This window comes from Acomys russatus, chromosome X (genome assembly GCF_903995435.1).
Source record: "Acomys russatus chromosome X, mAcoRus1.1, whole genome shotgun sequence".
In the NCBI taxonomy this organism is placed as follows: Eukaryota; Metazoa; Chordata; class Mammalia; order Rodentia; family Muridae; genus Acomys; species Acomys russatus.
In genome coordinates this window covers 92,638,354-92,652,510 of record NC_067169.1, presented here as the reverse complement: position 1 = coordinate 92,652,510, position 14,157 = coordinate 92,638,354, and the positions used below count along the sequence as shown (strand labels likewise).

General features: G+C 49.3%; 2 pseudogenes; one reads left to right on the top strand and one right to left on the bottom strand.

Moving 5' to 3' along the window:
• LOC127185400 (PWWP domain-containing DNA repair factor 3A-like) overlaps positions 1-14,157 on the top strand; it is a 138,275-nt pseudogene that overhangs the window by 103,589 nt on the left and 20,529 nt on the right.
• LOC127184628 (PWWP domain-containing DNA repair factor 3A-like) lies at positions 4,151-6,076 on the bottom strand (annotated as a pseudogene).

Below are 14,157 nucleotides of genomic sequence, written 5' to 3'. Positions count from 1 at the left end.
GTGGCACTAAGGCCTATAAAGGCCTGGGATGCCTTCAACCCTCTTTTATATGATCCTTCCTGCGGAAATATGGACTGACCACGGGAGAATGTCTGCCCTCCATGGAAAGAAAGAGTGTGTCTCTAGAACCTCAGCCTGCACACATGCTCTCCTGTCACTCCTCTCAGACCCTGTAGCCCTGACAAACCTTCCCCAGGCTGACCTCTCTGGTGTTTTCCAGTTTGATGGTGAGTGGGCTCAGGAGGTCACCTGCTGGACAACCATGGGCCCCAGGATACCTAGTACCTGAACTATGGAGATGGCTCTCACAGCACTGTCCCTTCCCTAATCCCCTCTCTCCTTCTCCCTCAAGAGGGGTCACAACCTGAGTGACTTCAACTCTGAAAGTGAACTACCCTGGATCCTATGAGACTGTCCTTCAGTCTGAAAACCCTAGGTCACAGCAAGCCACCAAACCTTCTCTTACTCTGGTGGTGGTCTCTGCAGTGAGAAATCACTGCTGGAAGTGAGTCTGGACATTAGTCACTCCACTAGGGACATGTACCTCACAGCAATCTCCCCGCTGCCTCTCATATCCTCGAGGGTGCTCCCAGCTAGCTAGATGTCACTTCTAGAAGTGAACTACCCTGGGTCTCATGAGATTTGTCCTCCAGCCTGGGAACCCCACATCGCAGCGAGCCCCCAAAACTACTCTTACCCTGCATGGTGGTCACTGCTAGTGAGAAGTCACTCCCAGACGTGTACTACAGTGGGTTCTGACATTACTCACTCCACTAGGGACATGGACCTCACAGCAATCTCTCCTCAACCCTCTTACAAGATCTGTGGAAGGAATCAGACTCCATAACACTGAACTGTCAGACTTCAAAAGTGTGGAATCAAGAATATGAATCTCTAGGAAGTGAAAGTAGCTGGGACTCCTAAATCTAGAAACATCTTTGCACATGAGCCATGCGATCTGCACTTTTGCTTGAGACCTTTGTGTCTCCTGCTCAGGAGGTTGGGAACATGGACAGTGGTCCACTGGTGTTATTAGTGATGCTCCTTAAAGGAGTTCTGGGCTCTATCCCAGAAACTGAGAGTCAGGCTCCCTGGAGGTAAAGCCTGCTGCATCCAGACATTGCTACATCAGAGGTTACTCCCACCCTAGCCAGTACCCTCTCTCCTTTTGTAATCACTACACTCCATGAGGGGAAATTAAAATGTTTCATTAAAAAAAATGGACAAAAAGTAAGTGGTGACACTCAGCCAGGACACTCTACAGAAGATACTGGAAGGAACATTGTCCTCATAAAACAAATAGAAATTCGTCAAAGAGGCCTCTGTTGAAATATAAACAATAACAGGAGAAGCAATCAAAAGATGTTGGAGAAAACACCAACAGTCAAAAAAAATTGAAAGGAATTAATACAAACCTTTCAAAGACAACTCTCCATACTGATAGTCTCAATTTGCCATCCAAAAGATACAGATTAATATAGAATTATAATATGGGAGCCTTCATTTTGCTGTCTCTAAGAAATACAGGTGTAGATATTTTAAGACAAAATAAAATTCCAGTCAAGAAGAAAATGAATAAAGAAGATTCCTTCATTCTCATCAACGAAACATTCAGGTCTGAGAGATCAATGCATGCACATATATATATATATATATACACACATGCCAAAACAGGAGAGGAGACCTTTTGATGGGGTTTGGTTTTTGGCTGTTCATCCCTGCACTTCAGGAGGCTGGCTCATAAAGAGAACTGCTCTAGGGAAAGCTTCAAGGTTTGGACTCCAGCTGAGCCTTGAGGTTCCAGCTGCGGCTCCTGGTTCCAGAAGCAACTTTGGTGGAATTGCTGGTCTGCTGAAACCCTGATGACTACGCCAGGAGAATCATTCCTCGGGCCTGATATTCTTAAGGTTTAATTATAGTGTTTTTTAATAACCTTTTCCGGGATGTTTGGGTTAGTTGGGTTGTTAGGGAGGTAGGCTCATTTAATAAGTTCATAATACAATATAATTGATAAGAAAACTGAGCCTGAGCCTACAGGAGAGAGAGAGAGAGAGAGAGAGAGAGAGAGAGAGAGAGAGAGAGAGAGAGAGAGAGAGAGAGAGAGAATATGAGTGTTTTGGGAAGAGGACATCAGAGACCACAGGAGGAAAAAAGCAGTCCTGTGTCCCCAAGAAAGCCAAGAAAATGGATTAAAGGAGGAGGAGAACAGGACCTTCTGGGAAGTACTGCAGGGCTGTGTCCCATCAGTACACCCCAGGTGTCAGGGACTCCAAGGAGTGCCAGATCCCCTCCCTTGGGCTTCTAGTCAGGTTCAGGAAGGAGGGAGGTGTCCATGAGGCATATACTTTTTAAAAGTGAGAAGGATTTCATTGTACCATGTTGGTGGCTTTTACAGAGAGACGGTTCACAGCACAGAGGGAAAATTTGGTTCCATTTAAAATCTTCTTCACTTTGTCTTTGGCGTGTGTATTTGTACATTTATGTGTGTACCTGAAAATGAAAACGAGGAGCAGACATAAGGTGTCTTCCTCATTTGCTCTTCACCTTAGTTTGTTTAGACATGGTCTCTTGCAGAACCTGGTGCTTGCCAATTCAGCTCCACTGGCTAGTCAGCAAGCCCCAGGGTTCCTGTCCCTGTGGTCACACTGCTGAGAATACAAGCACCTGCAGTCCTACTTGGCCCTTTACCTGGGTAAGAGCCTACTGTGTCAGAGAGGAAAGGCAGTACTTAACATCAAGGACTCAGGTTCAGCATTCTCCAGTGCAACAGGAAGGAAACTGGTGCTGTGAATCCAGAGGCACTGGCTGGGGGACACAAGGGAATTTAGAGGGATTCAGCAGAGAACAAGGGCACAGTGGCCTCAGCCACTTATAAGGTTGTACTTCAGGGTCCACAGAGGCGCCGTTTTAATGTCCTATCTCTGAAATACACCAAGGACTGTGGTCCAAGACGGGCAAACAGGACCTTCTGGGCAGTGTGGCCTGGCTGCTTCTCATCAGTACACCCCAGGTGTCTGTGACTCCAAGGAAGGACAGGCCCCTCATTTTCCTGCAAACACCTGAAGGCTCTGATCTCAGAAATCTGAGCAAAGCTGAGATGGTGATGTCTGGTGCAGTCAGCCCACAGGGTTGGCAAACCTTTCTCATTAAGTGTATGAAGAAACCAGGGTGTTGAGGGTGGCTGAGAGGCTGAGAGTGCAAAGTGCTTCCCTTATAGCAGGGAACCCTGAGTTCATTACATTAAAAGAAAGATTTTATGGACGGTCATGTTTAATCTCAGCACTGGAGTGAAAAATACAGGAGGATCAAAAGGGGTGCCTGGCCAGCCATTCTAGCCCAATCAGTGAGCAACAGATTCAGTCACAGATCCTGTCTCAAAAAGTAGAGGGGAATAACTGAGGACACCAGATTTTGACCTAATTATGTACAACTTGTGCACACACACACACACACACACACACACACACACACACACACACACACACACACACAGAAAGAGAGAGAGACAGAGAGAGACAGAGAGACAGACAGACAGATAGACACACAGACAGACAGAAAACAGAGACAAAGATAGACAGAGAACGCAATACACTGTGTTCTTTGAAATCAGGCCATTTCTAGAGTCACATTTCCCTCCTCTGGCTTCAAAGACCAGCAATAAAACACACATCCTCTCCTTCAGTGTGAATGAGTGAAGAACGAGCTAGTGGAGAAAACAGGGTAACCTGGGCCCCATCCATAGCACCCTAGAGAGATGACAGAGAGGAGGACAAGGAAGTATGGGGGAGTCTGAGGCAAGGCGTCAGGAGGAACCTGGTGTGTTGTCTGGGTGCATAGGGTCCCTGCAGGGAGTGCAAGGCTGTGTGCCTAGCTAGCCAATACTCCATACAGGGCTGGTGAGGTTCCATGGAGGCGTGCCCTCGGGATCTTGGTACTCGGGCTCAAGGATTGGTAGAGCCAGTCTAGACATCTGCACTGTCATGCACAAGAGTGAACATTTATTTCAAGGGCAGGGAGACATAATCCCCTACCCCCAGGAAGTGCCCATAGCATGCCCTACAGTCTCCTGGATGTTCCTCTTTGTGGGGTGCTGCCTGTCTCCTGTCTTGGGGAGTTGCAGGGGTGATGGATGAAAGGAAGGAGGTCCCTTCTAAGAAGTGGGACCAAGCGCAGGAGGGATGCTGGCAGTCTGAATCCTGGCTGCTGACCTCTTGCGGGCAGCCTTTAAGATGGTCTTGTGGAAGAGTTCCTCTTCACGGTAGTGCCCGGGTGGGCCACGCAGGTACTTCTCTTCTGCCTCCTTGTAGCTGAGCTCCTCCAGGGCAGCGATAGAGCAGATGATTGCTTCTGGAAGGAGAACCTCCATGGTAAAGCCCACTTTGTCTCCTCTTGTCAGGGAAAAGTAGGGCCTCATCTGCTTCCTTGGCTAATTCTTGCAAATGGCTGGCCATGAGATGCAACTGGTCGTCATCCTCCAGGTAGGTCTCAATGCAGAAGACTTCCCTCTTTGATTTCCGGAAGTCGTCCAGCCACTTGGACTGTTTCTTCCCTTCAAGATGTCCAGCAAGTGCTGGTCAGCCCCCTTCCTCTTGATGATGAAGTCTACCAGCTTCTTGTTGGCTCTGTCCCATGCAGCCTCATGCGGTCAGGCAGGAGTTTCTTGTGGGGCCCCTTCCCAGCCAGGGCTGTCTCCTCCTCCTAATCTTCCAGTAAGCATAGCTCACCTAGGGGAAGTCCATGTGCCGGTCGCCCTCTTGGATGGCCCTCCTTAGCAGGTAACTGGCTCAGGTGGTGTAGTAGTCCATAAAGGAGCCCAGGGAGGGGCCACAGGCCAGGCTCTCTCTGTAGTGGTCGATCACTGAGAAGCACCAGCCTATGCCCTGGCCGTACACTCTGCTGGCTCTCCTCAAGAGCGATCTCTTCTCTCCACAGTCCAGATGCTTCAGCTTGCAGAGAGGGACGCAGACACTCTTGTGCTCAAGCTGCATGTTGTTGGGGACAATAGGCCATATGGCCAATGTCCAGGCATCTTGTCAGAGCCTGCACCTTTAAGTTTCTGTTTTTCCCACAGGTTGCCTTTCACCAGAAACTAGCTGACCCTGTTATGGTTCAGCAGTTAGACTAGACAAAGATAGAGCAAGATACTCTGTGTGGCAGGACACCATGACCCTGCCTGGAGTTCCCTGTGTTTTGGGATAGCCTGCAGCTGGGTTGCTATAGCAATAATCTTCCCTGCCTTCTGCCTTATAAATACTGCTGCCTGACTAATAAAATTTGAGAGCTTGATCATGATTTCAGACTTGCTCTCCTTCTTTGTGTCTTGTGTTTTGTCCTTCATGTGATTCTGTCCTCCTGAGCTTCAGGATGGTTGGGGCAGCATGTTGCCCTCAATCAACAGCACTGTCGCCATCTTGTTGTGCTGGCTGATGCTCTTCACCACCCCTGGCCAGAAAGGTAGATTCTGAAATTTGAACCAGACCAGCATTCCTCCTTCGATGATATTCAGACCCTGGGCAGAAGAAGCCACCTTGTTGTCTTGGCTGCCTTCTTGAATCACGGCTCCTCTCCTCTGGAAACTGGCTCTAGCTGCCTTTGAGTGCACTTGAGGTTCCAGTTCCAGGACCCTGCACAGGGGCTACAACACCTGGAACTTCCTTTTTCTGCTAGCAAGCCAGAGTGACCTCTGCTGCCTTGGGATAGGAGGCACATGCAAGCTGCCATTTCCCCCTATGCATTGGCCTTCATGGTCCCTGGGCTGGGGTCCTCCTTGTCCTCAGGGAAGGTGGTCTTCCTCTGGGCTCCAATAGCCTGGATCTCTAGGCCTGCACCTAGCTCTTGCTTGTGGCTTTGGGGCTTTGGACAAGGCGGAGATGTGCCTCATCCTCCTGCTCCTTGGTGGCCCAGAGGCAGCCTGCTGCTCATTTTTAGCCAGGGTGCCCTCCATGGAAGTCTGGGCCCTCATAGGCCTGTGCTTGGATGTGCTTAGCTTTCTCTTCCCTGGATTACCAGCAGCCTTTGGAGCTGCCATGCTGATTCTCTGGCCATTGGCCCTTCCTCCCTTGCCCAGAATATCCATTACCACTTGAGGCCTTTCCTGTATGCCCTGGTCTGCCCTGGCCAGCCACTGCCCTGTGACTCCTTTCCTGCCAAGGAGGCCATGGTTAGGATTTCAGACTTGCTTAGGGGCTTTGCCTCAATGTCCCTCACTCTCCTTTTCTCACTCACCGGTAGGATTTGCACCTCCAGGAAAGTTGCCCCTCTCCCTTTACTATGGGCTGAGGTCCTGGTTCTCAACAAGACCCTTGCCGGACACAACTGGCCCTTCCAGCCTCAGAGCACATACTCTGCAGAGTCCATGGTGACTGGACTCTGGCGCTGTGCTGATCACCAATGACAGGGTTGCCCCTGGCTCCTTGCCTGCCTGCGGGCCCACTCTGGCCTAGCTGCCTTGCCTGAGGTGCTGGCCTCCCTCCAGAGTCTGGTGGAGAAGCTTGAACTGACTTCTTTGTTCAGGGTGATGTGGTGGGCATGAAGGGTGGGAGAGGGAAACAGAGCTGCATGAGGAAGGAAATAGCCTTTAGTGGACATGGGAGCATCAGCTCAGAGAGGTGAGGCAACAGAGATCGTGGAAGCTCACAGAAGTCTGTTCTCCAGGTGCAGGAGAAGATAGGGAAGGTTCCCGAGCCTGTGTACCATGCACTCATAACCATTTTGTTTCCCATCTGGAGGCTGGGATGCTGCACTTCTTCCCAGAGTGGTGGGTGTCTTTACAAGGCTTGTATATTTTTGTGCCCACCCAGTCAGTACCTTGGGGCTCCCTGGGATGCCCTTGTGGGCAGAAGCCTCATTGGATTCTTTCCTAGGGAGATAGTCCTGCTCTGCCACCTGCCACCCACTCCCCCACCCCCACGCTGGGAAACCTGTGGACGACTAGTGCACCTGCCTTCCATACTTGTGGGATTCCTGGTTGAGCAGCAAGGAGGTGGAGAAATCTTCCTTGTAATTTAGGAAACATGGCAAGTAAGAATGGCTGCTAACATAGCTCCTGGCCTCCACACACCCCATCCCCTCCAATTTATGGTTCAGATCTGTGGTTCCCGTCTCCATCCTGGACATCACTGTGGGATTGAGAGAAATGTGCAGACTCGGCAGTGTCAGATGGAGTGAGTGTCTCTGTTGGAGCTGTGCACCCTCCTGTTGCAAATGTCTAGTCTGCAATAGACCCTGCACACCATATCTGCCTGTGATGGGCGGCACTGTTCCTCCAACTGATCCCTGACCAGAGAACTCTGCTGCCCACAACCTCTGTGCCCTAATTTTAATCCATAACATCTTAGACAGGTAGGAGATCACAGCAGCTACATGAGGATCTGAATGGTCACTTGCCCATCCATCCCTAGGTCCAGTAGTAGTCAATACCATCTCTAGCTTAGCAATCTCGTTCATGTTCCTCCGTACTGTGCCTCTCAGCATAGTTCCTTCTCCTTGGGCTTCTGGGTGGAATCACATGCCTTTCTTTGGCTCCCACTCTGCGCCTGTGCGTGTGCGTGCTGTGCATGTGTATGTGTGTGCACATTTCTGCCGACGTGTGCCCGTGAATGTGAACTTTGCAGCACTTTTGCATTTATGTGTGCTCGCATGCCTGCCTGTATGTGGGAGTTTATGGGGTGGTGGCTACTCTGTTCCTGACTGTGTCTGTGTCGAGCCTGTGGGGTTCCTATCAGCACTGTGCATGCCATGCGTGCCTGTGGGAAAAAAAAGCCCACATCTGTCTCATCCTCAGAAGAGGTCCTGTGTGCTCACCTTGAAGGACTACAACACAATGGAAGAACTAGGAAGGGCTCACACTCACGTGCCATCAGTGCTCAGTGTTCATTCAAGGATGCAAGTGGTTTCTTGTCACTCCCTGGGCACCAAAAGGCACAGTGAGGTAGAGCACTGTGGACTCAGGGCTCATGATATAGTGTCCAGAGGTCACTCCTCTTCTTGGGAACTCCCATTCCCCTAAATCCCTTCTGTGTGTGTGAGCAAAGCTAGCATGGGGAGCCCAGCCCTTATCCTGGGACTTCCTAACCTTATAGAAATAAGGGAGGCAAATGATGTTCTCCTCAGTCCCTTCCTCAGTCCTTCCCTTCCCATCCTCTGTATCCATAAGCACTCAGCGGTACACTCTAGCTGTTTATTCATTATGGCAATGTTCAGGGCCCCTCCTCTTGTATTCCCATCCAAGGCTAAGGGACCTCAAACCCCATTTCACAATGCCTAAAGTGGCTATCTACATAAAGAGGTCTAGGTGTGTCTCAGGCCACACCAATTGGATGATGCAATATTCAGTGTGTATGGTGGCAGTATGGGGCTCAACTTAGGGAATCAACCAGAAGTAACCCTTCCTCTGATGAGGCTGTGTGATCCTCAAAGGGCTGCCTTGCTCTGATTCGGCCCCCTTAGTGTCCTGGGCCTTGTCATGCAGAGGTCTCCTGAGGACACAGAGGAAAGCACAAGGCCCTCAGTTACTGTAGGCTGCCTTCTGCTGGACCTTCATAGCACAGGTTGTTCTCCACCAAGGCTGATGAGAACCATCCAGAGCATCCGTGCCCATCCCATGCCCACCCGGACACCATGCGTTGGGCACGTGAGAGCTTATCCCTCACAGGGTACCCTTAGAAACCAAGGATGCCCGAGTTACACTAATAGAATGCACCCTTCCTACCCTGCACAGGCCTGATCTTGGTTCTGCTTCCCTCAAGCAGGGCGTTCTGGGCCCTACATACTCCACCAGAAAGCATACCCAGGAGTAACAACTGTGTGATCAAGACCTCAAACCAGGACATACGTGTACCATGTGTTATGTAGTTGTAAGCAGTCATAACCAGACAGAACCAGTCATATCAGGCCATGCTCTCCCCAGTGTGCATCCCCTCCCTCTGGGTCTATTGGTCCAGGGCATCTGAAACCTCCTTCTGTTTCCTACAGGCCACTTAGAACATAGAAGTATTGCCACCTGCCTCTACCTTCTCAGCCATCCTCTCAGGTGCACTACTTTCAAAGGTTTGCTGAAATTTCTATGATAGTCACCTTCCCTGTGAAAACAGCACTATCTTTCCAGAGAACCTTTCCTGTCCCTTGGAAGAGCACACAGGCTCCCAGGTCACACTCAGAGGCCCAGCTCTCACAGGCACTCAGGTTGGCTGCAGGCATCGACCTATGCGCTGTGTGTGTCTGTCTAGTGATTCCACCTCTCCACTCTGTGAGTATCCTTCCCAAATGTATCTGTAACCAGGAAAGAATGGCTTGTCCTCCGTTGTCATGTCAGTCACCGTGTCATGGGGTTGGGGGGTGGAGAAGAGATTTCTCTCCTAGCAGCCAGTTCTCTATGGAAAATGGGTCATACCAATCCACCCAGGGGGCTGACTGTCCACTTACATCTCTGACACCTAGGTCCCCCACTGCCCCATGCAGCTGCAGGCAGGAAAGGAAGTAAGTGTGCATGTGCACAGACTACAGAAGGCGATGCTGCCATTCCAGGGTGCAGGGCCTTTGACCACAGAGGGTCTGGGACAAGGTAAGACAAGAGATGACGGGTTCCCCTCTGCCTCCTATAAGGTCAGGGGCCATGTCTGTGAATGACACCTTCTCACCTGCCAGAATTCAGAAGGCAGGCATGTTGTTTCTCCAGATGCTAATGAGTGTTCTCGGTCGCTTGGCAGAATCTGTGGAGCAGCATGAACCTGCATAGGATAGAAAGCAGCTCAGGGATTCAGGTGGCAGCAGCATCAAAAGATGCACCATGACTCTCAAACAGAAAGGGGGCAGATGAACCTTCAAATGGCAGGAAGCTTTGGAAACCTCAAAGCCTGCCCCAGTGACATTTTACCTCCATCACTGCCACACCTCCCAAACAAATCCCAAACAGTGCCACCATCTACTAGAAAACAAATATTCAAAGATTATCTTAAACAAACCAGCCCTAGCACCCACTCACCCACCCACACACCCACCCATCCATAAACACACACAGGGACAATCAACACACATACTCAGCCATACCCTCACCCCTCTCCCTCCCTTGCTGCCCTCTCTCTCTCTGCCTTTCACATTCTCTCCTCTCTTACTCTCATTTCAACAGGCACACAGGAATCTGTGTTCAATTAAGCTGTCCCCAGGCATGCCTACTACTCTGTGCACCCATCCCTGCACCCAGTGAGATGTTTCTCACCACAGTAGGTGGCACCAGCTTAGGAAGTTCACCTCTTCAGGGTTTTGCTGTTCTGCCCATGGCATGACCACAGATTCTAACAGACAGTGACTTTTGTCTGACCGATTTCAGTAAAATCACTTCCAATGTTCCTGCAGTGGCAGTGCTTTTCTTTCTTAGGGCTGCATAGTATTCTGTTGTATGGATACACCACGCTTGGCTTATGTCTTCATCATAAGGGGAAACTGAGGACAATGCTCCTGTGATTGGGGCTGCTGTGAGCTTTTGCATACCAATACTAGCTGGAAGGTCTGTATTAAGGGGGGTGGCCCCTATACCTAGGGGTGGAGTAGCCTTGTGATGGGGTGATGTAATTCATGGGCCTCTCTTCCACCCTGGATCAAACAAAGCCCTGAAGGGCTGCCTGGCAAAACTTTATGAATGCACTAGGGACGCTAAGGAGAGTGCAGGACAGCAGCACATGTGCTCCTGCAGAGATCAGGCACCTTCCACATGACTCCCAGAATCCCACACTCTGCAGGGGCCCATACTTGCACCTGTGAGGGCATTGAACACAGGGAGCAGAGGCCTTCAGACACTTTCTGCAGGTCCTAGGTGAGTCCCCGGTTTATGGAAGCACAAGTGATAGCTCCAAGTCAAGCATTCTTCCTTATGAGGGGGTAGAGGGAGGGGTCAAGAAAGCAAGGCTTGAGTATGGAGGGCATGGCAGTGGGGACAGGGGCAGGGACGGAGGGGGTTCACTATTTGGAGCAGCACTGTCCAATTCCACAGAGAGCAGACATGTTTTATCCTAAGGTAGAATGCTTTGCAGAAGTGAGGGATGCCTGGGAAGCTCCCTCAGAGTCACGCCCCCAAGGGGAAAGAGAGTCTCTGGGATTATGGTGAGCTATGTATGTCCCTGTAAGTGAGTGTCTAGGTATTGGGACCCAGGACAGTCTTTGAGGCCAAGGTCAGGAGCCTGAATTCCACCAGAGAGTAGAGGAGGACAGCAAGAGTGCTGTGGAAAAGCTTTGATACAATGCAGGGAGTGAGCAGAGAGGGCAGGAAGGCCTGTGTGTAGGCAGAAGGGCTAGGGCTCTGCCACAGCACCCTTGCTGAAGTCCTTGTGCACAGAGACATTCATCGAGGTCCACACTTCCACAGTTGGGCCTACACAAAACACGTCTGTGCATGTTTGGGGTCCTTTCAGGCCTGGAGAGTACAATTTCCTGTTCAGGCACACATGATTGCAGATGGACCTCACCAAAGAAAAGAATTGAGTGGATGGGCAAGCACATATGCATGTGCTGTTCCACAGAGGCTGGATACTTTCCAAAGTGAGGACTGACTAGCCCTGACCACCCTCCAGAGGGAAAGCAGGATTCTGGGTAAACTTGGTTAGGTGTGTTCCTCCATGTGAGTGACCAGGTAGAAGGACTCAGGATACTTTCCTTAGGTAACAGGACCCAGGATACTTTCCTGAGGTGACTGGACCCTGTCTACTTTCCTGAGGTGACATCTGGTGCCTGAATGACACACACTGAGTGCCCTTGGCCTCAGGCACACTGCCTAGGAAGATTATCTGAGGGACTCAGAGAGGAGAAGGAGGGGGACAAGTCAGCCAGTGTTGCTTGGGGAAATGGTTGGGACCATCGACAGGGCCCACTGTGAGGTCTTTGGGCACTCCAGAGGTTCTATGTCTACATGTCTGAAAGGGGGAGGGGAGGCCTGTGCATTTTTTATGTCCTTTGCAAGCCATAACAGGGCTGGGATGGTTCCTGGTGACACACAAACAACACCGTGTCCCAGGACAAACATGCATGAATGCCAGGTGGGCCTCAGCATGGAACATGGAGTGACCAGGCTCTTGTAAGCACACACACATTCCAACGGGTAGTACTCATCCGGAAGTGACTTCTCACTAGCAGTGACCACCTTCCTGGCTACGAGGAGTTTTGGGGTCTAATAATCTATATCTCAAAATTTGGAGATTTACTTCAATTCAAAAGGCACTGCCACCAACACAGGTTCACAGGCGTTCCTGGTGTTAGGAATGGAGAGACAGTTATCTGCATCACATGGTTGAAACTACCAGTTGGCTAAGCAGGCTGACATTGCAGCACAGCAGCTAAGAGGAAAAGGTGCCGCTAGTGGTTAATTCAGCACACAGGTACACAAGATCTATGGAGCTGTCTCCTTCTGTCTAGCATGCTGCGGCTGGTTCATCTTTAGAGATTCACTCTTCTTTCATCTGATTCTGCAGTTAGGAGATGTCAGGGGAAGGAGGAGGACGAAGAAGAAAGCCTGGTTTTTCTTCACTGTTTGGAGGATTTTCAGTCTTCAGAAGGCCGCAGAAATATTCACACTGGTGTACTCTGTTTTTCATAACACAGAGGTAGCTTGCAATGGCAGGTACATCTCAAAATGTTTGGTGATGTTAGAAATAGACGAAAATACTGTTATGTTTGTTTACATAATCTTGACTAAAATTTTGTGAACTTGTTTTAAATTACTTTATGTAACCCAAAGCAAATTAAAATGTTATGCCTAAAGCAATTTTTGGATAGAGGGTGATGGAGGCAAGCCTTCTGAGCTATACTGTCGTCTAAGTGCATGTGACAATTGAGCACGTACTTGAAATGGGGATACTTGGATTTCAGATATGCTCTTTGGAAAGCGTATACTTTTCAAATTAATGTCATAGTTTAGAATGCAAAATTATGTGTTTTGTTCTGGCTTTTTCATGTTGTGTGGTTTTCTTTGTTTGTCTTCATTTCTTTCCATTTCCACTGCCTTATCTCTCCTGCCCTCCTCCTGCTAGTCACCTTCCTCCCACTCAAAAGGTTTTCCTCCTGACTTTCCACTCCTTGTGTTCCATTTCCTTCAATTTCCACCCCCCATCCTATCTCTCTTGAGTCTCTTCATCTCCTTCCACGGCCCACCTCTGAATTCCATGAAACACACACACACACACACACACACACACACACACACACACACACACACACACAAATTCCATATATTGGAAAAATGTTGTATTGGGTTTTTTGAGTATGGCTTATTTTGCTTAGCATAATGATCTCATTCTTTCATTTCTTCATGCAAACGAAGATCATGTTTCCTAGGTATATTCACATCTTGGGCAGCTGTGTTCCATTTTGAGCTCTTTTGAATAGTACAGCAGTGAATATGGATGTGTACCCATCTCTGTGGCCGATTGACTTCTTCCATGTGTGGATGTCCAGTGTGAGATACTGCTGTTTCTTTAACTTTTTGAAACTGGGCCGCTCTAGGTAGTGCTGGCTGTCCTGGAGCCCATTATGTAGACCAGCATGACCTCACATTCACAGAGACTGCCCTGCATCTGCCTCCTCAGTGCTGGGATTAAAGGCAGCAGCACAAGGCCCAGCCTTCTCTTATTTCTTGATTCTAAGGGATGTAAGCACTGCTGGACATCTGCTAAATGAGTTCCTTTGTCACCCATTTATACCCACGCCTAAACCCCCAGATATTAGTGTTGGCATAAGGTTACTATACAAGTCAAATGCTGATTTCTATATCTCCCATGTCTGGTTGCAACCCTATCCTGAGAATCTTCTGTCTCAAATGTTGTGTAAACTCTGCTCCATTATTGTCCCCTTGTATGCCAACAAAGAAGCTTACAGCCAATCACTGAACATGGGAGACAATAAGGATGGAATTCCTGCCAATAGGGGAGGATGAATTAGAAGAGGAAGGAGAGATTTGGCCTGGGGATTGAGCCATGAGAGAGAGGTCCAAGAGACATCAGGAAGAAGCAGAAAAAGGAAAAACTGTAAAACACAAGTATCACTGGGACGTAAGCTTGGAAGAAACCAAAGTACTTGACAGAGTAAAGAATAGAGTTGTGAAGCTCATTATTAAACAGATATAAGAGAGTCTCAATTTTTAGTGTGATAGCCAGGATAAGAGAGAAACTAAGA